Here is a 27,277-nt window from a genome sequence, read left to right on the forward strand (position 1 = left end):
CATTTTGAGTTCATTAGCAATTCTTCCGACATCACTGTCGCAATATTTTGAGGTTCGTAGCAACTTTTACTACATTACTGTCAGCATCACTTTTAGGTTATTCAAAACTTTCACTCCATTACTGTTAGCATCATTTTGAGTTCATTAGCAATTCTTACTACATCACTGTCGCATCATTTTGAGATCATTAGCAATTCTTCCGACATCACTATCGCATTATTTTGAGGTTCGTAGCAACTCTTTCTACTTTACTGTTGCATTATTTTGACGTCATTAGCAGCTCTCACTACATTACTGTCAGAATCATTTTGAGGTTATTAGCAGCTCTCACTAGATTACTGTCAGCATCATTTTGAGTTCATTAGCAATTCTTACTACATTACTGTTGCATTATTTTGAGGTTAGTAGCAACTCTTACTACATGACTGTCAGCATCACTTTGAGGTTGTTTGAAACACTTACTACATTACTGTAAGCATCACTGAGTTTATTCGCAACTATCACTACATTACTGTTAGCATCATTTTGAGTTCATTAGCAATTCTTACGACATCACTGTATTATCAAATTGAGGTTAGTTTCAACTTTTCCAAAATTACCGTCAGCATCATTTTGAGTTCATTAGCATTTCTTCCGACATCACTGTCGCATTATTTTGAGATTATTAGCAATTCTTCCGACATCATTGTCGCATTATTTTGAAGTTCATAGAAACTCTTACTACATGACTGTCAGCATTACTTTGAGGTTATTCGAAACTTTCACAACATTACTTTTAGCATCATTTTGAGTTCATTAGCAATTCTAATGCGGCTCGAGGCCACGCTGGTTCACCGAGCGACAAGGTGAGCCTTGAAAACGGCATCGGTCGAGCTTCCCGGGCTTGGGATATCCGACATCCGGCATCGTTGTGAGAAACAAAGGGGGCTGCGCACGCGGCAGATTGGCACAAGGTAGGAAAGATCAGGCGCTGTGTCGGCCTCCCTGCCTGTCAGTCAGAAGGCTGTGTCCCTGGAGCTCATGTCTGTTCCTAAGCTCAGCGAGTCATACTTACCTGGCAGGGGAGATACCATGATCAGCAAGGTGGTTCTCCCCGGGAGAGGCTCAGCCATTGCACTGGGGCTGTGCTGACCCTGGTGAATTCCCCAAATGTGGGAATCTCAACTGCATAATGTCTGACAGTGGGGGACTGCGTCCGCGCTCTCCCCTGTGATCGTGTGAAAAAAGGAAAGAAAGAAAGAAAGGCCGACCACGGCGGCAACAACAACAACGGTGACCGCCTGTCCCGGCCAGTTGGCGGTCTCCTCTTGTGCTGGCCAGCCTGAGGAGACCGCGGAGGACGTAGCCTCGATGAGCTCCCAGTATCTCTCACACCTTCCAGCCCTAAATGAAGAGGGCAGGGTTTCTGCCACATTTAGTTGAGGGTCATGGTATCTGACAAGCCCTGGGCTCAGGACAATACATCCACGGCTCGTCTTCGCAGTAAGTGGAATGATACCAGAGAATTCATGCGTGGGAGGAGATCAACTTGGAAAACCCCGACTCCAGGATGAGTCGCTGGCTTGTGGCTTTGAACACCGCTTTGTTTTACTTTGAGTCGCCCCACTAGCATAGCAGGGTGAAGGCACCGATTGCCTTTGCTTTGGATAGCAGTGGGGACAACCAGTGCGCCAGATGTAGTGTTTATGGCACTGCATTTTGTTTCGCCACCCAAAATGTTGCAGTTCCTGCCCACAGCCGCGGCCGGGATTGGCTGTACCGGGGGTGCTGGCTCTCACGTCGGGTGGCTGACAGGCATCGCTTCTCGGCCTTTTGGCTAAGATCAAGTGTAGTATCTGTTCTTATCAGTTTAATATCTGGTATGTTCCCTATCCGGGAACCATATATTAAATAGCTTTTTGGAACAGGGAGATAGAACGGGAGCTTGCTCCGTCCTTTCCACGCATCAACCTGGTATTGCAGTGTTTCCAGGAGTGGTGCAATGCCCCGCATTTCTCGTCGGAAATAAAACAAGCCTCCGCCAGGCACTCGCTCACCTGCTCCACCCAAAGCCGGACCAGGGTTCTCCTCCTGCACTGCAGCTTTTCCTCAGCCTGCGGCCGCAATGGCCTTCCAGGAACAGTGCGGGCCCCTCCCCTTTTGTCAGGAGCAAATCCCGTGCTCTTCAGGCCAACTCTCGAGTGCTGCACATGAGGCAGGGGCTGGATTTCCGCCCGCGCTGCCGCTGGGCGTCAAGCTGTGGCTCCGTTTGCACTCCAGATAAGGATGGAGGTCCGCTGACGGCACTGCTCTCGGAGCCTTTCCCAAAAGGCTTTGGAATGCACTCTGAAAGACCTGAACCTTCAATGTGCCTGAGCTTCCCGGGCTTGGGATATCCGACATCCGGCATCGTTGTGAGAAACAAAGGGGGCTGCGCACGCGGCAGATTGGCACAAGGTAGGAAAGATCAGGCGCTGTGTCGGCCTCCCTGCCTGTCAGTCAGAAGGCTGTGTCCCTGGAGCTCATGTCTGTTCCTAAGCTCAGCGAGTCATACTTACCTGGCAGGGGAGATACCATGATCAGCAAGGTGGTTCTCCCCGGGTGAGGCTCAGCCATTGCACTGGGGCTGTGCTGACCCTGGTGAATTCCCCAAATGTGGGAATCTCAACTGCATAATTTCTGACAGTGGGGGACTGCGTCCGCGCTCTCCCCTGTGATCGTGTGAAAAAAGGAAAGAAAGAAAGAAAGGCCGACCACGGCGGCAACAACAACAACGGTGACCGCCTGTCCCGGCCAGTTGGCGGTCTCCTCTTGTGCTGGCCAGCCTGAGGAGACCGCGGAGGACGTAGCCTCGATGAGCTCCCAGTATCTCTCACACCTTCCAGCCCTAAATGAAGAGGGCAGGGTTTCTGCCACATTTAGTTGAGGGTCATGGTATCTGACAAGCCCTGGGCTCAGGACAATACATCCACGGCTCGTCTTCGCAGTAAGTGGAATGATACCAGAGAATTCATGCGTGGGAGGAGATCAACTTGGAAAACCCCGACTCCAGGATGAGTCGCTGGCTTGTGGCTTTGAACACCGCTTTGTTTTACTTTGAGTCGCCCCACTAGCATAGCAGGGTGAAGGCACCGATTGCCTTTGCTTTGGATAGCAGTGGGGACAACCAGTGTGCCAGATGTAGTGTTTATGGCACTGCATTTTGTGTCGCCACCCAAAATGTTGCAGTTCCTGCCCACAGCCGCGGCCGGGATTGGCTGTACCGGGGGTGCTGGCTCTCACGTCGGGTGGCTGACAGGCATCGCTTCTCGGCCTTTTGGCTAAGATCAAGTGTAGTATCTGTTCTTATCAGTTTAATATCTGGTACGTTCCCTATCCGGGAACCATATATTAAATAGCTTTTTGGAACAGAGAGATGGAACGGGAGCTTGCTCCGTCCTTTCCACGCATCAACCTGGTATTGCAGTGTTTCCAGGAGTGGTGCAATGCCCCGCATTTCTCGTCGGAAATAAAACAAGCCTCCGCCAGGCACTCGCTCACCTGCTCCACCCAAAGCCGGACCAGGGTTCTCCTCCTCCTCAGGCCAACTCTCGAGTGCTGCACATGAGGCCGGGGCTGGATTTCCGCCCGCGCTGCCGCTGGGCGTCAAGTTGTGGCTCCGTTTGCACTCCAGATAAGGATGGAGGTCCGCTGACGGCACTGCTCTCGGAGCCTTTCCCAAAAGGCTTTGGAATGCACTCTGAAAGACCTGAACCTTCAATGTGCCTGAGCTTCCCGGGCTTGGGATATCCGACATCTGGCATCGTTGTGAGAAACAAAGGGGGCTGCGCACGCGGCAGATTGGCACAAGGTAGGAAAGATCAGGCGCTGTGTCGGCCTCCCTGCCTGTCAGTCAGAAGGCTGTGTCCCTGGAGCTCATGTCTGTTCCTAAGCTCAGCGAGTCATACTTACCTGGCAGGGGAGATACCATGATCAGCAAGGTGGTTCTCCCCGGGTGAAGCTCAGATTGGCACAAGGTAGGAAAGATCAGGCGCTGTGTCGGCCTCCCTGCCTGTCAGTCAGAAGGCTGTGTCCCTGGAGCTCATGTCTGTTCCTAAGCTCAGCGAGTCATACTTACCTGGCAGGGGAGATACCATGATCAGCAAGGTGGTTCTCCCCGGGTGAGGCTCAGCCATTGCACTGGGGCTGTGCTGACCCTGGTGAATTCCCCAAATGTGGGAATCTCAACTGCATAATTTCTGACAGTGGGGGACTGCGTCCGCGCTCTCCCCTGTGATCGTGTGAAAAAAGGAAAGAAAGAAAGAAAGGCCGACCACGGCGGCAACAACAACAACGGTGACCGCCTGTCCCGGCCAGTTGGCGGTCTCCTCTTGTGCTGGCCAGCCTGAGGAGACCGCGGAGGACGTAGCCTCGATGAGCTCCCAGTATCTCTCACACCTTCCAGCCCTAAATGAAGAGGGCAGGGTTTCTGCCACATTTAGTTGAGGGTCATGGTATCTGACAAGCCCTGGGCTCAGGACAATACATCCACGGCTCGTCTTCGCAGTAAGTGGAATGATACCAGAGAATTCATGCGTGGGAGGAGATCAACTTGGAAAACCCCGACTCCAGGATGAGTCGCTGGCTTGTGGCTTTGAACACCGCTTTGTTTTACTTTGAGTCGCCCCACTAGCATAGCAGGGTGAAGGCACCGATTGCCTTTGCTTTGGATAGCAGTGGGGACAACCAGTGCGCCAGATGTAGTGTTTATGGCACTGCATTTTGTTTCGCCACCCAAAATGTTGCAGTTCCTGCCCACAGCCGCGGCCGGGATTGGCTGTACCGGGGGTGCTGGCTCTCACGTCGGGTGGCTGACAGGCATCGCTTCTCGGCCTTTTGGCTAAGATCAAGTGTAGTATCTGTTCTTATCAGTTTAATATCTGGTATGTTCCCTATCCGGGAACCATATATTAAATAGCTTTTTGGAACAGGGAGATAGAACGGGAGCTTGCTCCGTCCTTTCCACGCATCAACCTGGTATTGCAGTGTTTCCAGGAGTGGTGCAATGCCCCGCATTTCTCGTCGGAAATAAAACAAGCCTCCGCCAGGCACTCGCTCACCTGCTCCACCCAAAGCCGGACCAGGGTTCTCCTCCTCCTCAGGCCAACTCTCGAGTGCTGCACATGAGGCCGGGGCTGGATTTCCGCCCGCGCTGCCGCTGGGCGTCAAGTTGTGGCTCCGTTTGCACTCCAGATAAGGATGGAGGTCCGCTGACGGCACTGCTCTCGGAGCCTTTCCCAAAAGGCTTTGGAATGCACTCTGAAAGACCTGAACCTTCAATGTGCCTGAGCTTCCCGGGCTTGGGATATCCGACATCTGGCATCGTTGTGAGAAACAAAGGGGGCTGCGCACGCGGCAGATTGGCACAAGGTAGGAAAGATCAGGCGCTGTGTCGGCCTCCCTGCCTGTCAGTCAGAAGGCTGTGTCCCTGGAGCTCATGTCTGTTCCTAAGCTCAGCGAGTCATACTTACCTGGCAGGGGAGATACCATGATCAGCAAGGTGGTTCTCCCTGGGTGAGGCTCAGATTGGCACAAGGTAGGAAAGATCAGGCGCTGTGTCGGCCTCCCTGCCTGTCAGTCAGAAGGCTGTGTCCCTGGAGCTCATGTCTGTTCCTAAGCTCAGCGAGTCATACTTACCTGGCAGGGGAGATACCATGATCAGCAAGGTGGTTCTCCCCGGTTGAGGCTCAGCCATTGCACTGGGGCTGTGCTGACCCTGGTGAATTCCCCAAATGTGGGAATCTCAACTGCATAATTTCTGACAGTGGGGGACTGCGTCCGCGCTCTCCCCTGTGATCGTGTGAAAAAAGGAAAGAAAGAAAGAAAGGCCGACCACGGCGGCAACAACAACAACGGTGACCGCCTGTCCCGGCCAGTTGGCGGTCTCCTCTTGTGCTGGCCAGCCTGAGGAGACCGCGGAGGACGTAGCCTCGATGAGCTCCCAGTATCTCTCACACCTTCCAGCCCTAAATGAAGAGGGCAGGGTTTCTGCCACATTTAGTTGAGGGTCATGGTATCTGACAAGCCCTGGGCTCAGGACAATACATCCACGGCTCGTCTTCGCAGTAAGTGGAATGATACCAGAGAATTCATGCGTGGGAGGAGATCAACTTGGAAAACCCTGACTCCAGGATGAGTCGCTGGCTTGTGGCTTTGAACACCGCTTTGTTTTACTTTGAGTCGCCCCACTAGCATAGCAGGGTGAAGGCACCGATTGCCTTTGCTTTGGATAGCAGTGGGGACAACCAGTGTGCCAGATGTAGTGTTTATGGCACTGCATTTTGTGTCGCCACCCAAAATGTTGCAGTTCCTGCCCACAGCCGCGGCCGGGATTGGCTGTACCGGGGGTGCTGGCTCTCACGTCGGGTGGCTGACAGGCATCGCTTCTCGGCATTTTGGCTAAGATCAAGTGTAGTATCTGTTCTTATCAGTTTAGTATCTGGTACGTTCCCTATCTGGGAACCATATATTAAATTGCTTTTTGGAACAGGGAGATGGAACGGGAGCTTGCTCCGTCTTTTCCACGCATCAACCTGGTATTGCAGTGTTTCCAGGAGTGGTGCAATGCCCCGCATTTCTCGTTGGAAATAAAACAAGCCTCCGCCAGGCACTCGCTCACCTGCTCCACCCAAAGCCGGACCAGGGTTCTCCTCCTGCACTGCAGCTTTTCCTCAGCCTGCGGCCGCAATGGCCTTCCAGGAACAGTGCGGGCCCCTCCCCTTTTGTCAGGAGCAAATCCCGTGCTCTTCAGGCCAACTCTCGAGTGCTGCACATGAGGCCGGGGCTGGATTTCCGCCCGCGCTGCCGCTGGGCGTCAAGTTGTGGCTCTGTTTGCACTCCAGATAAGGATGGAGGTCCGCTGACGGCACTGCTCTCGGAGCCTTTCCCAAAAGGCTTTGGAATGCACTCTGAAAGACCTGAACCTTCAATGTGCCTGAGCTTCCCGGGCTTGGGATATCCGACATCCGGCATCGTTGTGAGAAACAAAGGGGGCTGCGCACGCGGCAGATTGGCACAAGGTAGGAAAGATCAGGCGCTGTGTCGGCCTCCCTGCCTGTCAGTCAGAAGGCTGTGTCCCTGGAGCACATGTCTGTTCCTAAGTTCAGCGAGTCATACTTACCTGGCAGGGGAGATACCATGATCAGCAAGGTGGTTCTCCCCGGGTGAGGCTCAGCCATTGCACTGGGGCTGTGCTGACCCTGGTGAATTCCCCAAATGTGGGCATCTCAACTGCATAATTTCTGACAGTGGGGGACTGCGTCCGCGCTCTCCCCTGTGATCGTGTGAAAAAAGGAAAGAAAGAAAGAAAGGCCGACCACGGCGGCAACAACAACAACGGTGACCGCCTGTCCCGGCCAGTTGGCGGTCTCCTCTTGTGCTGGCCAGCCTGAGGAGACCGCGGAGGACGTAGCCTCGATGAGCTCCCAGTATCTCTCACACCTTCCAGCCCTAAAAGAAGAGGGCAGGGTTTCTGCCACATTTAGTTGAGGGTCATGGTATCTGACAAGCCCTGGGCTCAGGACAATACATCCACGGCTCGTCTTCGCAGTAAGTGGAATGATACCAGAGAATTCATGCGTGGGAGGAGATCAACTTGGAAAACCCCGACTCCAGGATGAGTCGCTGGCTTGTGGCTTTGAACACCGCTTTGTTTTACTTTGAGTCGCCCCACTAGCATAGCAGGGTGAAGGCACCGATTGCCTTTGCTTTGGATAGCAGTGGGGACAACCAGTGCGCCAGATGTAGTGTTTATGGCACTGCATTTTGTGTCGCCACCCAAAATGTTGCAGTTCCTGCCCACAGCCGCGGCCGGGATTGGCTGTACCGGGGGTGCTGGCTCTCACGTCGGGTGGCTGACAGGCATCGCTTCTTGGCCTTTTGGCTAAGATCAAGTGTAGTATCTGTTCTTATCAGTTTAATATATGGTACGTTCCCTATCCGCGAACCATATATTAAATTGCTTTGTGGAACAGGGAGATGGAACGGGAGCTTGCTCCGTCCTTTCCACGCAACAACCTGGTATTGCAGTGTTTCCAGGAGTGGTGCAATGCCCCGCATTTCTCGTCGGAAGTAAAACAAGCCTCCGCCAGGCACTCGCTCACCTGCTCCACCCAAAACCGGACCAGGGTTCTCCTCCTGCACTGCAGCTTTTCCTCAGCCTGCGGCCGCAATGGCCTTCCAGGAACAGTGCGGGCCCCTCCCCTTTTGTCAGGAGCAAATCCCGTGCTCTTCAGGCCAACTCTCGAGTGCTGCACATGAGGCCGGGGCTGGATTTCCGCCCGCGCTGCCGCTGGGCGTCAAGTTGTGGCTCCGTTTGCACTCCAGATAAGGATGGAGGTCCGCTGACGGCACTGCTCTCGGAGCCTTTCCCAAAAGGCTTTGGAATGCACTCTGAAAGACCTGAACCTTCAATGTGCCTGAGCTTCCCGGGCTTGGGATATCCGACATCCGGCATCGTTGTGAGAAACAAAGGGGGCTGCGCACGCGGCAGATTGGCACAAGGTAGGAAAGATCAGGCGCTGTGTCGGCCTCCCTGCCTGTCAGTCAGAAGGCTGTGTCCCTGGAGCTCATGTCTGTTCCTAAGCTCAGCGAGTCATACTTACCTGGCAGGGGAGATACCATGATCAGCAAGGTGGTTCTCCCCGGGTGAGGCTCAGCCATTGCACTGGGGCTGTGCTGACCCTGGTGAATTCCCCAAATGTGGGAATCTCAACTGCATAATTTCTGACAGTGGGGGACTGCGTCCGCGCTCTCCCCTGTGATCGTGTGAAAAAAGGAAAGAAAGAAAGAAAGGCCGACCACGGCGGCAACAACAACAACGGTGACCGCCTGTCCCGGCCAGTTGGCGGTCTCCTCTTGTGCTGGCCAGCCTGAGGAGACCGCGGAGGACGTAGCCTCGATGAGCTCCCAGTATCTCTCACACCTTCCAGCCCTAAATGAAGAGGGCAGGGTTTCTGCCACATTTAGTTGAGGGTCATGGTATCTGACAAGCCCTGAGCTCAGGACAATACATCCACGGCTCGTCTTCGCAGTAAGTGGAATGATACCAGAGAATTCATGCGTGGGAGGAGATCAACTTGGAAAACCCCGACTCCAGGATGAGTCGCTGGCTTGTGGCTTTGAACACCGCTTTGTTTTACTTTGAGTCGCCCCACTAGCATAGCAGGGTGAAGGCACCGATTGCCTTTGCTTTGGATAGCAGTGGGGACAACCAGTGTGCCAGATGTAGTGTTTATGGCACTGCATTTTGTGTCGCCACCCAAAATGTTGCAGTTCCTGCCCACAGCCGCGGCCGGGATTGGCTGTACCGGGGGTTCTGGCTCTCACGTCGGGTGGCTGACAGGCAACGCTTCTCGGTCTTTTGGCTAAGATCAAGTGTAGTATCTGTTCTTAGCAGTTTAATATCTGGTACGTTCCCTATCCGGGAACCACATATTAAATTGATTTTTGGAACAGGGAGATGGAACGGGAGCTTGCTGCGTCCTTTCCACGCATCAACCTGGTATTGCAGTGTTTCCAGGAGTGGTGCAATGCCCCGCATTTCCCGTCGGAAATAAAACAAGCCTCCGCCAGGCACTCGCTCACCTGCTCCACCCAAAGCCGGACCAGGGTTCTCCTCCTGCACTGCAGCTTTTCCTCAGCCTGCGGCCGCAATGGCCTTCCAGGAACAGTGCGGGCCCCTCCCCTTTTGTCAGGAGCAAATCCCGTGCTCTTCAGGCCAACTCTCGAGTGCTGCACATGAGGCAGGGGCTGGATTTCCGCCCGCGCTGCCGCTGGGCGTCAAGTTGTGGCTCCGTTTGCACTCCAGATAAGGATGGAGGTCCGCTGACGGCACTGCTCTCGGAGCCTTTCCCAAAAGGCTTTGGAATGCACTCTGAAAGACCTGAACCTTCAATGTGCCTGAGCTTCCCGGGCTTGGGATATCCGACATCCGGCATCGTTGTGAGAAACAAAGGGGGCTGCGCACGCGGCAGATTGGCACAAGGTAGGAAAGATCAGGCGCTGTGTCGGCCTCCCTGCCTGTCAGTCAGAAGGCTGTGTCCCTGGAGCTCATGTCTGTTCCTAAGCTCAGCGAGTCATACTTACCTGGCAGGGGAGATACCATGATCAGCAAGGTGGTTCTCCCCGGGTGAGGCTCAGCCATTGCACTGGGGCTGTGCTGACCCTGGTGAATTCCCCAAATGTGGGAATCTCAACTGCATAATTTCTGACAGTGGGGGACTGCGTCCGCGCTCTCCCCTGTGATCGTGTGAAAAAAGGAAAGAAAGAAAGAAAGGCCGACCACGGCGGCAACAACAACAACGGTGACCGCCTGTCCCGGCCAGTTGGCGGTCTCCTCTTGTGCTGGCCAGCCTGAGGAGACCGCGGAGGACGTAGCCTCGATGAGCTCCCAGTATCTCTCACACCTTCCAGCCCTAAATGAAGAGGGCAGGGTTTCTGCCACATTTAGTTGAGGGTCATGGTATCTGACAAGCCCTGGGCTCAGGACAATACATCCACGGCTCGTCTTCGCAGTAAGTGGAATGATACCAGAGAATTCATGCGTGGGAGGAGATCAACTTGGAAAACCCCGACTCTCAATTCTGACGACATCACTGTCGCATCATTTTGAGATCATTAGCAATACTTGTTACATCACTGTCGCATTATTTTTAGTTTCATAGCAACTCTTACTACATTACTGTGTCATTATTTTAAGTTTTTTAGCAACTCTTCATAAATTACTGTCAGCATCACTTTGAGTTTATTAGCAACTATCACTACATTACTGTCAGCATCATTCTTGAATTCATTAGCAATTCTTCCGGCATCACTGTAGCATCTTTTTGAGATCATTAGCAATTCTTACTACATCACTGTCACATCATGTTGATATCATTAGCAATTCTTACGACATCACCGTAGTATTATTTTGAGGTTAGTAGCAACTCTTACTACATGACTGTTAGCTTCACTTTGAGGTTGTTCAAAACACTTACTACGTTACTGTAAGCATAACTGAGTTTTTTAGCAACTATCACTACATGACTGTCAGCATCACTTTGAGTTCATTAACAATTCTTCCGACATCACTGTAGCATTATTTTGAGGTTATTAGCAACTCTTACTACATTACTCTCAGCATCATTTTTAGGTTACTCGCAACTCTAACCAGGTGACTGTCAGCATCACTTTGAGGTTATTCGAAACTTTCACTACATCACTGTCGCATCATTTTGAGATCATTAGCAATTCTTCTGACATCACTGTCGCATTATTTTGAGGTTCGTAGCAACTCTTACTGCATGACTGTCAGCATCACTTTGAGGTTATTCGAAACTTTCACTACATTACAGTTAGCATCATTTTGAGTTCCTTAGCAGTTCTTCCGACATCACTGTCGCATTATTTTGAGGTTCGTAGCAACTCTTACTACATGACTGTCAGCATCACTTTGAGGTAGTTCGAAACACTTACGACATTACTGTAAGCATCACTGAGTTTATTAGCAACTATCGCTACATTACTGTTGGCATTATTTTGAGTTCATTAGCAATTCTCACTACATGACCGTCACATCATTTTGATATCATTAGCAATTCTTACAACATCACTGTAGCATCATTTTGAGATCATTAGCAGCTCTTACTAGATTTCCGTCAGCATCATTTTGAGTTTATTAGCAATTCTTCCGACATCGCTGTCGCATTATTTTGAGTTTTGTAGCAACTCTTACTATATGACTGTCAGCATCACTTTGAGGCCATTCGAAACTTTCATTCCATTACAGTTAGCATCATTTTGAGTTCATTAGCAATTCTTGCTACATCACTGTCGCATCATTTTGAGACCATTAGCAATTCTTCCAACATCACTGTCGCATTATTTTGAGGTTCGTAGCAACTCTTACTACATTATTGTCAGCATCACTTTGAGGTAGTTCGAAACACTTACTACATTACTGTTAGCATCATTTTGAGTTTATTAGCAATTCTTATGACAACAGTGTAGCATCATTTTAACGTTAGTTTCAACTCTTCCTACATTACCGTCAGCATCATTTTTAGTTTTTTAGCATCTCTTACTTCATCACTGTAGCATCATTTTGAGTTCATTAGCAACTCTTCCGACATCACTGTCGCATTATTTTGAGTTTAGTAGCAACTCTTACTACATGACTGTCAGCATCATTTTGAGGGAGTTTGAAACTCTTCCTACATTATTGTAAGTATCACTGAGTTCATTAGCAACTATCACTACGTTACTGTTAGCATCATTTTGAGTTCATTAGAAATTCTTCTGAAATCACTGTCGCATTATTTTGAGGTTATTAGCAACTCTTAATACATTACTGTCCGCATCATTTTTAGGTTACTCGAAACTCTTACCACATGACTGTCAGCATTACTTTGAGGTTATTCGAAACTTTCACTACATTACTGTTAGCATCATTTTGAATTTATTAGCAGCTCTTACTAGATTACCGTCGCATCATTTTGAGATCATGAGCAATTCTTCCGACATGACAGTCGCATTATTTTGTGGTTTTTAGCAACTCTTACTCCATGACTGTAAGCATCACTGAGTTTATGAGCAACTATCACTACATTACTGTTTGCATCGTTTTGAGTTTATTAGCAATTCTTACGACATCACTGTCGCATCATTTTGAGATCATTAGCAATTCTTCTGAAATCACTGTCCCATTACTTTGAGGTTCGAAGCAACTCTTACTACATTACTGTCAGCATCACTTTGAGGTTAATCGAAACTCTAACCACATGTCTGTCAGCATCACTTAGTTTATTAGCAACTATCACTACATTACTGTTAGCATCAATTTGAGTTCATTAGCAATGTGGGGCTTTGATTGGGAATTGTAAGAAAAATCACTGAATGAACAACACAAACACAGACTGTGTCTGAAATTCCACACCTGCACTTGAAACCAGTGTGGAATCAATTGTATCCACTGTCAATCCTGATTCTGGAGAAATTTCTTTGTGTGTTTTGATGGACGCGAGCCAAGCAGAAATTTCCCACAATGAAATAGGGCGGCGTTTGGTCAGTGTTGAGCAGGCGTCAGTCTGACAATGATGTCATATTATTGTGTCATCACTTGACCAGACCCAAAAGTAGGCTCAGGTATCAGTTTCTTCTCAATGCTAATGTCTACTAGCTTAGTCTGCTACTTTGATGGCTCTGCCTGCTCAAAGGTCCAGACCCCTGGATGTGGTGGTTCCTACCTGAACGTAGATTCTGTCAGCTCATGTTGTTAAATCAACTCACCAGGAACACCAGTAGATTTCAATGGACTGACAATGAGTCTCATTGAATGGGTGTCTCGTCCAATGAGAAACAATCAGTCTCAGGTTGAAGCTCATCAATGAGGTCTTGTGGATCAGTGGCTTGCATGAATGAATGAGTTGGGAGACTTCTTGGAAATTAAAGAGGATTTAATACAATTAAGAAAACACTTAAGACAGAGTGACAATTCCAGCAGAGTAATTAAGGCCCATATTGAGTAGCAGGTATGAATTAGCCTGGATTTATCTGAGCTTCAAGTAGACGGCTAAGAGGCAGGTGGAAAGGTGTGTAGGATGAACGATGGTGACCTCCAACCAAATGAAGAGGACTGAGTGGAGGCTGACCAGCTCTACGGAGTCAGGCGGAGTTTGGCAGCGAGACAGGAGTCCAGGCCTGAATCGGTGAAAACCAACGTAACCGGCTTACGTTCTCAGCTGGATTCTCCCATCGATGTACGACGCCTCTCCAACGAACTGGTGGGAGGACGGCCTCCAAAGCCTCCACCTCGTCGACCGTGGCTCCCGCTGAGATTCGCTCGATGAAGAAGGGAAGCGCGTTGATTGGCTACCCTCTGGTCTCAGGCTGCTGGCTGCCTGGACTAAGCTGCTCTTCTCCAACACAAAGGTGGCTTCTCTCTCTTCAAGGCTCACAGGAGGTCAAGAGTGTAGCGACCGTGAGCCGAGATCGATGATGAATTACAAAAATAGAAAATCAAAAAATAAATTAGAGGAATAGAAAAGAAAAGGGGGGGGCGGACCAGCTGCTCTAGGAGCTCACACACAAAGGGCAGAAACAAGAAGCACTGAAGAGAGCGCCAGCAGTGGATGGTGCCACCACTGTTACAGTAAACTGGTCCGCCTCAGAGCAGTGACCTTTGACCTGTGAGGGGTTGTTGGCCAATCAGCACACTTTGCTGTCTTCAGTCCTTCTCAGATATCAACAAATGAAGCTGGTTGAACAGACAGCAATCATCATCACTCAGAGACATCACCTGGAGAGGAAGACTGCTCAGAGTTCTGACAATGACAGTGAAGAGACAAGGAGAGCTGGACAACCACAGACAGTGAAACATTCGGAACATCATGTTGATACACGTGTGTGTGTGTGTGTGTGTGTGTGTGTCAGAATCGGAATCAGAATCTTTTATTTTCGTTGTGGGGGGGGGTACAGTGACAATAGTTAGAGCGCTCTTCCAGAGCCACCGTGCACCACAGAATGCAGATACAAAGAAAAGATAGAAAAGATAAAAGCAAGATAAAAGACACTGTTAGAACAGAGAGATCCATCAACCCACCAACCAGAGGTGTGTCTGGTACAGATGTGGAATTATTGGCTCACACAATGTTGAGGCAACTGGAAGAAGACAAACAAAAAAGGCTGGTGTGATCCAGACCTTCATCAAAGATGGTCCTGGAGAACTGTTCAATGTGTCAGGACTTCTGTCCATTGTCTTCTGCTTATCCTGTTCAGGGTCATGAGGGGGTGGAGCCTATCCCAGCAGCTTTTGGGCGACAGGCCGTGTTCACCCTGGACAGGTCACCAGTCCATCACAGGGCCAACACATCCACAGACAAACATTCCAAGCCAGACTCAGGAGGATCTCTCCACCCTACAGACTGTAAAGGAACCATCAAAGATGGCAGTTGGAGTTCTGTGGATCTGTGCTGGATTCCTCATCCTCACGGACCAGAAGTCTGTCTGAAATACTGCACTGATTGATGATCTTTTCATGAATCTGGAAAAGCTTCTAAAACGAAAGGAAAACAATCCTATCTTCTTCATGCCTCAAGCCAAATCAAACCAAGAGTTCTTTTATCATATTTTTTTAACCGGACGTCTGCTTTGACTGGTTGGTTGTTGAAAGAGAGCAGGACAGGACAGACAGCAGAAGACAAATATAGAGAAGGAAAGACAAAAGACAGAGAGAAAGGAGGGAGAGAATGACAAAAAGATGGGAACAAGATGAGGGTGAAAGACAAGCAGAGAGAAAGACAGAGGGACAGGGGGATGGAAGACAGACACACAACCAACAACAGCAGCAGCAATAATAGTAAACTAGCTGCCAATGATAACATCTCCTGGTCGCTGAAGCAATCAACTTCATAATAGGAGGATTGAAGAGCCAGGAAATAAAATATTAGCACAATACTGATGTGAATGTTCGTGCAATACTGAGAACACTGATATGTAGACGACTAGTAGGGGCGGCACGGTGGTGCAAGAAGACAAACAAAAAAGGCTGGTGTGATTCAGACATCCATCAAAAATGGTCCTGGAGAACTGTTCAATGTGTCAGGACTTCAGAAGCTCCAATCCTCTCTAAGGTCCAGTGAGAGTGGAAGAGATTATAAATGAGAGAAGCAGGGCCCTCACTCAGAACTGAACCAGCTCAGTTGGGAGAGCCTTAGACTGAAGATCTAAAGGTCCCTGGTCCGATCCCAGGTTTCAGCAGAGGAGCAGCATTGACTTTACTTTCCAGTGGAGGAACTGCAGACATGAAGGAAACTAACATCTTGTCCTGTGCATTCTTGTGACATTCAGGACATTTTTGGAGCCTCTTGTTGGATTTTGCCACAGAGAATCAGAGCCAATCAAAAGCATGGTGGACTTCAACATGGAGGACTGAACAAGTCAAGAAAGCATCAGTTTGACCTTCACAGGTGTTTCTGTTCCTGTCTCAATGCTGTAGAAAGAGCCTGAGGAGCTCAGAGGGTAGAGCATCAGACTTTTAATCTGAGGGTCCAGGGTTCAAGTCCCTGTTCAGGTGCTGTGGAGGTTCCAGTGTTTGACAACATGGTACTGGATGAAGTTCAGTGTTGAACAAACTGTCAACATTAAAAGTAGAAGTGTTCTTGTCTTGCCACTGTGAGACAGTCGCTAGAAAACTGAACAACAATAATTTCATGTGGCATGCAATTAACAAAAGACCTACACTGATGGTCGAGGGGGGGGCTGGAGCCTATCCCAGCATCTACAGGCCAGAGGCGGGGTTCACCCTGGACAGGTCACCAGTCCATCACAGGGTCAGCATACAGAGACGAACAACCATTCACACTCACATTCATACCTACGGTCAATTTAGAGTGTCCAATCAGCCTCGTCCCCAATTACATGTCTTTGGACAGTGGGAAGGAGCTGGAGTACCAGAGAGAACCCACGCATTCATGGGGAGAACATGCAGGCTCTACACAGAAAGATTCCCCACCCGAGCCTGGACTCAAACCAGAACCTTCTTGCTGTGAGGCCACAGTGCTCACCACTGCACCATCATGCTGCCATGCTCTCTTCTACTTTCCTCAATTGTGTTTCTTTCATGTCCTCCTGAGATCAAAGACAGAATTCTAGCTATTGTCAAAGCCCTGATGACATCATCAGGAATTCTGACTTTGATCTGGAGACTCTTGCTTTAATCTGAATTTGACCTGACTAATGTTTTAGTTTAGGTTGCATGATACCGACCACCTCATTTCTCCTGATGGACTGGTGACCTGTCCAGGGTGAACCCTGCCTCTTGAACAATGTCACCTGGGATCGCCCCCCCCCCCCCCCCCATGACCCCATACCCCCTTCCCTCATGTGACTCTTTCATGCGGGCCTCTCAAAACAAAAACGTGGCCGCCGCTCCTGTCATTTTCGGAGGAAAGTGCCTTCTTCCAAGATAGTTTTGATTTAATAAAGCATTCTGATGACATTTCTAGAGAGAAATATACATTTTGTTTTCATAATCTTTGCTCAGTTCTTGTGTTTAATCTTTGGTTTGTTCGTTATTACGGTGAATCTTTCACCTCTCGGAAGAGAGTCGTTACAGTGTCACATTTCTACTGTTGCTATGTTGGTTGCTAAGGAAGCCATTACGGACGAGTGTCATTTCAAGATAGGTTTGATTTTTAAAAAGCATTTTAAGGACATTTCTGGCGAGAAATATAAATTTTATTTCCATAATATTCGCTGTTCAAGAAAGAATAATATGAAATGGATTTTAGTGCCCCAGGAATTACAAACATCTGCTTCCGTGGAAGTCGCCCCCCGTTCTTCTGTGAGAAAATCCGGTAGTTGTCGCTCACTCCGAGGAAAAAAAACAAATATTTTTAATACTTCATCTTTTGATTAATAAGACAATCTACAAATTCATTTAATTTCTGGATGTTTATTCTACCTACGAAGTCCATTTGTCACCATTATAGATCGACCAATCAGTATTAAGAATATAAACAATGACTCAAACTAATGGCGGTCTGCTGACGTCACATCCGTCACAGAGGCTCACTCCTGCACTCAGAGGTGGCCTTTTAGTTCCATCACTTCACGCTATATTTACAGATTTATGATTGAGGGGAACAAACCACTCTGATGTCTGGGTTCATCAAGGATATCATTAAAGAAATCCTAACTATCTGGCCAGTTAAATTGATCCTAACTGTTCTTCAGATGTTGTGCTGGTAATGTCATGTAGTTTCTTTTCCAATGTAACTTTGTCGTTCTGATGTGTGTATTTTTACTGCTCCAACAAAGCTGTTCCTCTTCTGGGGAAATCAAACATTCAGGCAATCAATAACTGAGTGTCTCTGATGCTGTACTGTAGTATTGCAGTACAACAACACTCTGATCCTTCCTTTTCAAATGTTTTTATTGTGTTTCTCTCATCAGGTGTTCAAAATGATGACAATAAAAATCAATAATTGATATTCAGCTTTGTTTCAACAATAATAATTGATCAGAAATGAGGCCTGATGGCTGCAATAGCAGCTTTGTGCTGTTCAGTGACTCCTGCTATAAAAAGGAGTCAAGGCGGTCTTAAAGATGTGAAAATGTTCCAAAGATCCTTCTTCATGTTGGTCCTGAACAAGATTGGTGTCAGGCCTTTTTTCAAAGGAGCTCCAAAAGGCTCACTTAACCCTTTGAGGCCTGGCTGAGACACGAGGCCTGTTGACCTTTGACCCTGTTGCTCTTTTGCTCTCATTGGCCTCTCCAGTGGATACAGACCTGAAACTTTATGAAATCCTAATCTGGTGGAATAATTCTAGAACCCCCTCCCAAACAGGAAGTAGCTTCAGGAAGGAGGTGGGGCTTCAAAGTTTTAAATGTTGGTTTCTGGCAGAGGTGTGAACTCCTCCCAGAAATCTCATCTCATTTGGAGCAACTTTGACCAGTTATGATGCTTCATTTAAAGACTTTACTGGACTTTGCCACACCCTTTACGGACAGCAGAAAGGACTTAGGGGGGTCAAACCAGCACAGATGTGATCCTTATGGAGGACAGAACAACACACTCAAATTTCAACTTCCTAGGTTCAAAGAGAAAAAACTATCCCCTTGTGAAACTGGGCAAAATCAGGGTCTGGGACTTCTGCACTCCGAGAGCCTTTTGGAGCAGAATTGAGGATCAAATCTGGGTTCTGGTGTTTGTACTTGGGCTACATCCACCAAACTTTACACACATAGTGTGATGCCCCAGAGTAGCATGTGCTGGGAATTTCAGCCATCTAGGTGCTAAGGGGCCCAAGCACGGTCCCGGGGCATCCACTAACCCTAAGGGGCTCCTCAAAGTCTGGCCCCTCTTCCCTGGTTTCATTTGAGCTGAAGCCACCAAAAGTCACACCAATGGTTGATGTCAGTGAGAGGACTGATTCTGACATTTTCAGCCATCCAGAAGTTACAGAGCTGAAACACAAGACCCCAAAGCCCCTTCCATGCTTGTTGCCAGAGATATCGTAGTCATGACTGTGCACCTCCTTTATGAAGAAAAACAAAACAACTACTGCTTTGGGGCTTGTGTTCAGGGTTATTATATTATATTATTATATTATATTATGTGTGTAAAGTTTGGTGGATGTAGCCGGATGGGCCGGTGTGAGCAGGCATTTCAAAATATATATTTCTGGTAAAAACGCAGAAACAGCGGTTAGTTTGTTTTTGTGTTAAAATGAGAAACAGACCCATCCAGTTGTAGTGCCACCACTCAGCGGCCGCCTTGCAGTCAGAAGCCACGAAGAATGTTGCCCAGTAAGAGGAAGGAGAAAGGAGGAGCCAAAAAAGAGAGACACCGGAGAAGAAAAGCAGCCGAATTTCCAAAACTCGACGCGTTCTTTCCAGGGCTGGACTGGGAAGAAGAGACGTCAGGTGTTGGAACGTGTAGTGGAAGAAGAAGGTCTCTGTGAGTAGTGAAAGAGTATCATTCTTTTAACATGGTTACTGTCTTCCATGTAGAATACTGCACTTTATTTTAATTTTTGAAACTTCAAAATGTGCACATACATCCTCTGGTATGGCGTGTGCTTACACATATCGTGTAAATAACCATGGAGGGCTGCCAGGAATGAAAAATGCCAGGGCCATTTTTTGGTCCCAGTCCAGCCCTGCTTCTTAACCTGCTCACGGTGTCCTGTCAGCTGTCTTCCCTCAAGGAGGTGGCCAGTCTTGCTCTGGAGCAGTTTCAAAAATAGGCCTCAGCACACTGCCTCTGTGCCATGCCTCTCTCATGCTCCTCTACTCTTTGGTGCACATGCCTCCAGTCTGTCAGGCCTCTAATGAAGACACTTGGATCACTGGGCTTGCTAAAAGCAGGGCAAACAAAACAAAACAAAGCATGACGTTGACCACAATAAGTCAGCCATTTCCACGTCGTGCCGTCCGTTCTAACGAAGAGCCTCTGGACGACAGGGTTTATGGAATCTTGTTGAGGATGAAACTTTAAAAAATCAGTCCTCTGTGTGGAAGAAGGGCGACTAAAATAGTCTCCAACTGTCTGATCTGACTCCTCCACTTCCATTGCAACAGCATGGCTTGACTAAGAGAAAGAGAGAGAGCTGAGAGATTTCATTGGACGAGCCCAATGTCCTTCAAGAAAATCAACCAATGGGCCGCGTTTCGCGTCTCCGATACCGTTACGGTCGATTAAAATCTATACACTTTTGAAAAAAAAATTATGACAGTTATGGGCCGGCCCAAAGATGTGCATCGGCCAGGTGGCCAGTCCAGCCCTGGGTTCACCCTTGATGGGTCACCAGTCCATCCCAGGACCAACACACACACACAGACAGACAACCATTCACACTCACAGTCATTTAGAGTGTCCAGGTAACCACTACCCTCTTGATGTCTGGACCGTGGGAGGAAGCTGGAGTACCAGAGAGAACCAACACAGAGACAGGGAGAACCTGCAGGAGGGGTGGAGATCGATGAGTCCTGGAGACGTTCAATAATGTCCACAACTTTGGCACCAGGAAGACAGCAGGTGATGGCACCTGGGAGTTCAACAGACCTGATGATTGAACCACCAATCACAAGGATTTCAGCCTCCATTGTAAACAGAGAGTTTAGATGAGAGAGAACCTGCTGTCAGCCTCACCAGTCAGGGCAGTGGCAGAGGCAGCAGAGTTGAATGAAGCCAGACCACCTGGCAGGTCTCAGCTGGAGGTGATGACATCACTGGCCTCAGTCCTCACCAGTGCTCTGCCTAGCAACAGGGACGATGGAGAGAAACCAGTAGAAGCGCTCTGAGAGTTGGAGACAGCAGGAGAGAGACCACGACAGAGTCACCCATGGGAAACTGTTGGATCCACTCAGGACAAACTGGACAGACACAGATCAAAGTCAGAATTGATGATGATGTCATCAGGAGGCTTTGATAGTGTTTTTATTTGTACCTAGAATTCTGTCTTTGATCTCAGGAGGACATGAAAGAAACCCAATTGAGGAAAGTAGAGGCGAACATTCAGCTTCATTAGAAACACTTGAACTGTTGAACAGTAGAATTTGTTTGAAACAGTTTACAACACTGAGTGACAGGATTGAGGAGGGAAGATTTTTGTATTTTCAGTTTAATTCTAACTTAAAACTGGGCATGAACATTTTTAGTCGTTCATATTCTAACATACAGAGGAAGTCATGGCATTCCCTTTTTTTTAACCTGTCCTGTTCAGGAAATGGAAATGGAAATTTAGCTGCTATGTTGAATCAGAAAAACCTTTTGAAGTCTACTTTTGCTTCAGTCAGAAAGTGGACTGTTGTTAACTCTCACAATGGTTGGTGATTGTGGAGGAAGACAAAATCCTTATGAACCTCTTTTTAACAGACACACATTTCTAAAGATGCAGGTTCATTTTATTTTGTTCTTTTAGCAGAGGATGGTTTCGATCCATCGACCTCTGGGTTCTGGGCCCAGCACGCTTCCTCTGCACCACTCTGCTCTACCACTGATGGTGCCAGGAGGCCTAAAAACACAAAACACCAATTCAATCCAGGACCTTGGAGCCTGAACTGAAACTCCATCACCCGGTGGCTCTGCTGGGGCTCCCACAGGTGAGTGAGGCTGAGCTCCAGTCTGCTCTGAGGAGGCAGCAGACATCTGCACCACTCAGAGGTTTGGTTGGTGGCTTTGACAAAATCCCAACAAACTCAAATCCTGTTGAATCAGGAAGTTCTAGTTGAACTCTCATCCACGTCACATGACCAAGAAAACCTTCTCTTTCATTCAGACCAGAACAGACAAACATAGAAACATTGTTTCAGCTTCTTATCAAACAATAACAAGTTCTTGATTGTTTGTCATGTTCTATTAATCAGACTGATGATCTCTGGATGTTCTAGGAGGGGGGTCTGTTTCTGATGAAGCCTGTTTGGTCTGGGGGGGTTAAGATGGTGGGGCTGTTTCAGTTCTAGTGCTGAAGGCTTTCATTATGACAGTCAGACTCTCCTCTGTCCTTCATGGTCCCTCAAATGTGCAGTGTGGACCTCACAAACTGAATTTAGCCTGAAAACTCTTCATGAAAAGCAGTGACTCAGAGTCTCTGTGGCGCAATCGGTCAGCGCGCTCGGCTGTTAATCGAGAGGCTGGTGGTGCGAGCCCACCCAGGGACGATGAACAGGCTCTACTGGTGCTTAGGAGTCGCTGTGTTAATGATCTGAATGTGGACAGACAGACTGACCCTCCACAGCAGACTCATGTGACAGATCTCTGGATGAGACGCTTTAGTCATCGTGTGTCATGCAGTGTTGAGGAGGCCTGCTGGCTGTGGGTAAAGTGGGGGCTCAGAGTTTGTGGAGTCGGCTCTGGAGTGAAGGGGGTCACTGTTTGGTTCTCAGATGCTCCAGCTCAGGTTAGCGAGGTGGTGGAGAAACCAGTGAGAGCTCTGCCAGCTGGAGCCTCTTGGGTCCCGGGAGGCTTCACTCCTGGAGGTGGAAATGTTGAGGAGTTTTAAAATCTGCTCCTCTTTCACGCTGACTTGTTTTCTAGGGTTCCCTCTTTTATTCTCCTGGAGATCAAGAGGATCCTGCCATGTTTGTCCAGGAGACCCACAGTACAACAGTCAGTGAATGGGGATGCAGGCAGACTTTTAATGGGGGTCATTTGAAGTCCCAAGTCCAGTTGGAGCAGAGGGTGGAGTTTGATTCTCCAGGAGGTTTTTGTTGTTGTTTTTTCACCAGTTTCTTTTGATTTGGAGGAAATCATTCCAGGTGTTTGAAAGAAGGTGAGAGCAACTTTGGAAAATGTTCAACTGGTGTTTTTAAATGTCTTTGCACCAACAAATGGTGGACAGGACAGCTTTTGAGACATTTTAATGCCACCGTTCAACAGTGAATGTGCTGGTTTCCTGTTTTTAGGAGCTGATGGGAGCTGCACAGAGAAGCTCTTTGAGACAGGAACCATTCAGAGCTCCACCCTGCTTCTTCCAGCAGGATCCACAGATCCACCAACACACCAGCTGTTTGATGAGTGGAGGCTTTTGACCAGGATTCCTGGACAGCACAGCTGGACTCACTCAACAGCTAACTTGTTAGCACCGACTAGACAGGAGCGCTTCTATGGTTTTACTCAGTGGTTCAATGTTTTTAAGAGATGTCCCATTCAGCCTGTGGGTTTGAGTGATCACTCTTCAGTCTCCTGTTCTGTTTTATTAAAATATTCATTTAAAAGCTCCTGAGAGAGAGAGAGAGGGGGGGGGAGACAGAGAGAGAGAGGGAGAGGGGGGTAGACAGAGAGAGGGGGAGAGAGGGGGGAGACAGAGGGAGAGAGAGGGGGAGAGAGGGGGGAGACAGAGGGAGAGAGGGGGGGAGACAGAGGGAGAGAGGGGGGAGGGAGAGAGAGGATCAAACTGATCTCAAACTTGACTTCAAAATTCTCAGATTATAATCATTTGTACTCCTTGATAGATTCATCACTGCAGTGTCATAGAGGGTCCATTACTATTGCAGTATATTAAAGAATATAAGAACGAGGTTACCATTCATGTAAATATAATATTTCATGTATTGCAGTATATTTTCAAAGATATAACACTTTAATTTTTTTAATCAGAGACTTTAATGTGAGACTTTAATGTCTGTCTTTGATCTCTAACTCTGACTCTGATGTCATTGGTGGTGACTGAACTCTACCCCCTGACAGACTGGGAAGGCTCCTATTGGTGATGTCATCATAAATACATGAAGGTCTTTTTTCAATGGTATAACATTAAAGCTCATCTTAGTAAAACAATCAAGTTACTAAATTCTTGAAAAAATGACTGTCACTGACTTAAATAAATCAAATCTACTTCAAAGTTCCTTCTGTTGTCATAAGTCAGCCATTTTAAGTGTACTTGTAGTTCCAGAACATTCCAAGAGGAGATGATATGAATCATTTTGTTAGATGAACTCAGTTCCTCTGCTTTGATGTTGGTGGACCGAGGGGAGTTTGCCTGAACCTGCTTGGACCTGCTGGCTCCTGCTCAGTCCCTCACTCAGCCTCACTCAGCCTCAGCAGCACCGCTCCACTGAGGCCTGATTCAGGTTCCTAGCAACCAAATAGGAGGAGAGCTGAACCTTCTTGCTGGGAGGCCACAGTGCTGACCACTGCACCATTGTGTCCCCTGAAAATGCCAACACCTTGTTGGGATTTTCTGTAACAGCAAGCACACATGAACACAGCAGCTTCTTCACAGGGCTGGTGGCGCAATGGACAACGCGTCTGACTACGGATCAGAAGATTCTAGGTTCAACTCCTGGCCAGCTCGCTTTGAACTTCATACTGAGAAGATGAAGTGAGAACCACTGATCAAAGTCACTGAAGTCCTCCCAGGTTTCCTCCTTGTCTGCTGGAAACATGAACACATGAATGATCCTGCTACCTCTCATGTTAAGCTGCACTTGACAGTGACAGCAGGAGAACAAAAATCCCAGTTTGTCATCAACATTTCCTGTCAATCAATGATAGAAGCTGTTGAATTTCTGTATCAGAACAAGGAGAAAGGAGCCCCAATGAAAGAGTGATGGTTCTTGATTCTGATTTTGTTCTTCACTCCTACACCAGAGAGTGAAAGTGTGGGCTGGCTGGGCGCAACTGCCTGCTTCAGAGTGGGAGGAGCCTCAGGACTTTCCAGTGAGAGCTGCAAACTTCCACCAGTGCCAGCAGGTCTTCATGATGGAGCTGAGAAGAACACAACAACACCAGAGCACTGGAGAGGAGCACAACACTTCTTTGCTTCCTGGCCTCTCTCATGTCTGTCTGTTCAGAGCTGGGGGGAGGAGCTTCACATGTTTTTTATTTTCTTAAAAAGGGAATGACATGACTTCCTCTGTATGTTAGAATATGAACGACTAAAAATGTTCATCTCCAGTTTAAAGTTAGAATTAAACTGAAAATACAAAACTCTTCCCTCTTCAATCCTGTCACTCAGTGTTGTAAACTGTTTCTAACAAATTCTACTGTTCAACAGTTCAAGTGTTTCTAATGAAGCTGAATGTTCTCCTCTACTTTCCTCAATTGGGTTTCTTTCATGTCCTCCTGAGATCAAAGACAGAATTCTAGCTACTGTCAAAGCCCTGATGACATCATCAGGAATTCTGACTTTGATCTGGAGACTCTTGCTTTAATCTGAATTTGATCTGACTAATGTTTTAGTTTAGGTTGCATGACACCGTCCACCTCATTTCTCCTGATGGACTGGTGACCTGTCCAGGGTGAACCCTGCCTCTTGAACAATGTCACCTGCGATCCCCCCCCCCCCATGACCCTTAAAGGATAAGAACAGAAAGTGGATGGAGGGATGGACTCAACACTGAAATCAGCTGATCTGATCCACATTCTAATGTTTCCTGTCCCTCTTTAGGAGTCAGTGAGAATAGTGGTGTATATAATAATGTGTATCCAACCTTGTAGTATCTTTCCAAAGCTTTTAGTATTTCTTCTTGTTTCTACTTGTAGTTTTAGTGTCTGGATCTTTTCTTTTGATGTCCTGCTGTCTGCTCTTTGCTTTTGGAGCTTCCTTCAACAACTACCAGGCCTCCTGGGTACTGTAGGAAACATGGTCAAGTTCTTCTGACTTCTCCAGGAACGTCCTGCTCACATTGGTCTGTCTTCATTTTGACTCCTCCCACTGCCACAATGACCAGCCTTTATACTCTTGGTGACTGGGGCCCTGGTTGCTGCAGGCCTCAACACCAGCCTGTGGTTGTGAGCAGGGCAGAACAGAACTGACAGTATCTCCCATGCAGGACCTGGGTCAGCGCCTGGTGCCAGCTGGGGCACCGCTTTAACCTGGACCCCTAGAAGATCTTCTCCAGGAACTGGCCTTTTTCAATCGAAACAGCGTGAAACTTCAAGTAAAGAATTAAAATTATTTAATTCACAATGAAGCCTCTGTCAAAAAACAAAGGAACAACTGACTACCTCCCCATGACTTCACCCTGATAACCAGGAGGTAACCTGGTAGTCAGAGCAGCGATGCTCAGGTCTGTGGACTCAGAGGAGGATTCTTCTTTTGGTCACAGGTTTGAAGACCTCAGTGGAAGAGAGAGGAGAGGCAGTAAGAGACCTGCCACACCTCTCCAGTGACCTGGGACATGATGGCAGTGGTGGGATTTGAACCCACGCCTCCTCAGAGACTGGAGCCTTAATCCAGCACCTTAGACCGCTCGGCCATACTACCTCACTGTGCTGCTCTCTGAGTTGGTCTGCTAAAGGCATGTTGAAGAGGAAGTAACATCATGAAATCAAACTTATTCTGAAGGGGGACCCCTTTCCTCCCACGGTCACAGGAAGTGACGACAGCGCTGCTAGAAGCAGGAAAGAAATGGTAAAAGGACTCAGTTTGTACAGAGCCTTTCTACCTCAGCAGCACTCAAGGAGCTGAACAATGTCCTCTCATTCACACACTCACACACTGATGCTGAAGGCTGCCATGCAAGGAGCCAACCTACTCATCAGAAGTATTTAGGGGTTCAGTATCTTACTCAAGGACACTTTGACATGGTCACTGGAGAAAGTGAGGATCAAACCAGCCACCCTTTGGTTGCCAGACGGCCACGCTACTCCTGAGTCATGTGACCTGGATAAGATGGTGAACTACAGCTGATCGCCATGCTAGCAAACCCCCTTTTGTTTGGTTTGGTTGTTGTTTAGTGACTGTGGATGAATACACAGGAGAAGTTGAGCATAAATTTGTGTTCCCTGTTCACTTGAATATATGCAGGAGTGTGAGGTGGAAATACTACTTGGAGGAGAATGAGAGTTCAGTCTCAGCGCTATGACCTGTGCTGACACTAAAACATGTCAGCCCACAGAACAAAGATGGCAGTCCTCTGGGAAAGCAGGTACACCACACATACATGAAGAAACCCTACAGGAAACAAATATGTTGCCAGAGACTTTTACTCTGTTTTTGTTGTTTACCCAAGAACAGGATTGGAGGGAGACTGATGGTCGCTGTTTGGGTTTTTGGAAAACAAGGAGGCTGTGGGTTCAAGCTGGATTCTCAGAGACTATTTCCCCAACCTCTACATTGGAATCTGCACTGTCATCCAGTCACATGACTGAAGTCCTCCAGTCACGTGACTGAAGTCATCCAGTCACGTGACTGAAGTCATCCAGTCACGTGACTGAAGTCATCCAGTCACGTGACTGAAGTCATCCATTCATGTCAGTGATGTCACTTGGCAGGACTGTCATTGCCGTCTCATTCTAGAAAAGAATCCAGACTCCACCTGTGGCTCC

The 27,277-nt window shown here is 48.1% G+C and overlaps 14 non-coding genes across 14 annotated transcripts; all 14 read left to right on the plus strand.

The window, feature by feature from the left end:
* The first annotated feature begins 1,046 nt into the window (after window positions 1-1,046).
* LOC147271842 (U1 spliceosomal RNA) lies at window positions 1,047-1,210 on the plus strand. The gene has a single exon (XR_015116927.1). It is a non-coding gene; the product is annotated as a U1 spliceosomal RNA (small nuclear RNA).
* A 586-nt stretch (window positions 1,211-1,796) lies between these two features.
* On the plus strand, window positions 1,797-1,987 carry LOC147271843 (U2 spliceosomal RNA). Its single transcript, XR_015117325.1, has one exon. It is a non-coding gene; the product is annotated as a U2 spliceosomal RNA (small nuclear RNA).
* Window positions 1,988-2,529: 542 nt separating this feature from the next.
* On the plus strand, window positions 2,530-2,693 carry LOC147271844 (U1 spliceosomal RNA). The gene has a single exon (XR_015116627.1). It is a non-coding gene; the product is annotated as a U1 spliceosomal RNA (small nuclear RNA).
* Window positions 2,694-3,279: 586 nt separating this feature from the next.
* LOC147271845 (U2 spliceosomal RNA) lies at window positions 3,280-3,470 on the plus strand. The gene has a single exon (XR_015117455.1). It is a non-coding gene; the product is annotated as a U2 spliceosomal RNA (small nuclear RNA).
* A 618-nt stretch (window positions 3,471-4,088) lies between these two features.
* LOC147271846 (U1 spliceosomal RNA) lies at window positions 4,089-4,252 on the plus strand. The gene has a single exon (XR_015116628.1). It is a non-coding gene; the product is annotated as a U1 spliceosomal RNA (small nuclear RNA).
* A 586-nt stretch (window positions 4,253-4,838) lies between these two features.
* LOC147271847 (U2 spliceosomal RNA) lies at window positions 4,839-5,029 on the plus strand. The gene has a single exon (XR_015117326.1). It is a non-coding gene; the product is annotated as a U2 spliceosomal RNA (small nuclear RNA).
* Window positions 5,030-5,647: 618 nt separating this feature from the next.
* LOC147271848 (U1 spliceosomal RNA) lies at window positions 5,648-5,811 on the plus strand. The gene has a single exon (XR_015116933.1). It is a non-coding gene; the product is annotated as a U1 spliceosomal RNA (small nuclear RNA).
* A 586-nt stretch (window positions 5,812-6,397) lies between these two features.
* LOC147271849 (U2 spliceosomal RNA) lies at window positions 6,398-6,588 on the plus strand. The gene has a single exon (XR_015116445.1). It is a non-coding gene; the product is annotated as a U2 spliceosomal RNA (small nuclear RNA).
* A 542-nt stretch (window positions 6,589-7,130) lies between these two features.
* Window positions 7,131-7,294, plus strand: LOC147271850 (U1 spliceosomal RNA). Its single transcript, XR_015116871.1, has one exon. It is a non-coding gene; the product is annotated as a U1 spliceosomal RNA (small nuclear RNA).
* A 586-nt stretch (window positions 7,295-7,880) lies between these two features.
* Window positions 7,881-8,071, plus strand: LOC147271851 (U2 spliceosomal RNA). The gene has a single exon (XR_015116512.1). It is a non-coding gene; the product is annotated as a U2 spliceosomal RNA (small nuclear RNA).
* Window positions 8,072-8,613: 542 nt separating this feature from the next.
* Window positions 8,614-8,777, plus strand: LOC147271852 (U1 spliceosomal RNA). Its single transcript, XR_015116629.1, has one exon. It is a non-coding gene; the product is annotated as a U1 spliceosomal RNA (small nuclear RNA).
* Window positions 8,778-9,363: 586 nt separating this feature from the next.
* LOC147271853 (U2 spliceosomal RNA) lies at window positions 9,364-9,554 on the plus strand. Its single transcript, XR_015116483.1, has one exon. It is a non-coding gene; the product is annotated as a U2 spliceosomal RNA (small nuclear RNA).
* Window positions 9,555-10,096: 542 nt separating this feature from the next.
* LOC147271854 (U1 spliceosomal RNA) lies at window positions 10,097-10,260 on the plus strand. The gene has a single exon (XR_015116630.1). It is a non-coding gene; the product is annotated as a U1 spliceosomal RNA (small nuclear RNA).
* Window positions 10,261-24,226: 13,966 nt separating this feature from the next.
* Window positions 24,227-24,299, plus strand: trnar-acg (transfer RNA arginine (anticodon ACG)). The gene has a single exon. It is a non-coding gene; the product is annotated as a tRNA-Arg (tRNA).
* The last annotated feature ends 2,978 nt before the right edge of the window (window positions 24,300-27,277 follow it).

The sequence above is a fragment of the Aulostomus chinensis genome, chromosome 1 (genome assembly GCF_037954235.1).
Source record: "Aulostomus chinensis isolate RoL2024-O1b breed Wild chromosome 1, RoL_Achi_v1.0, whole genome shotgun sequence".
Taxonomy (NCBI): Eukaryota; Metazoa; Chordata; class Actinopteri; order Syngnathiformes; family Aulostomidae; genus Aulostomus; species Aulostomus chinensis.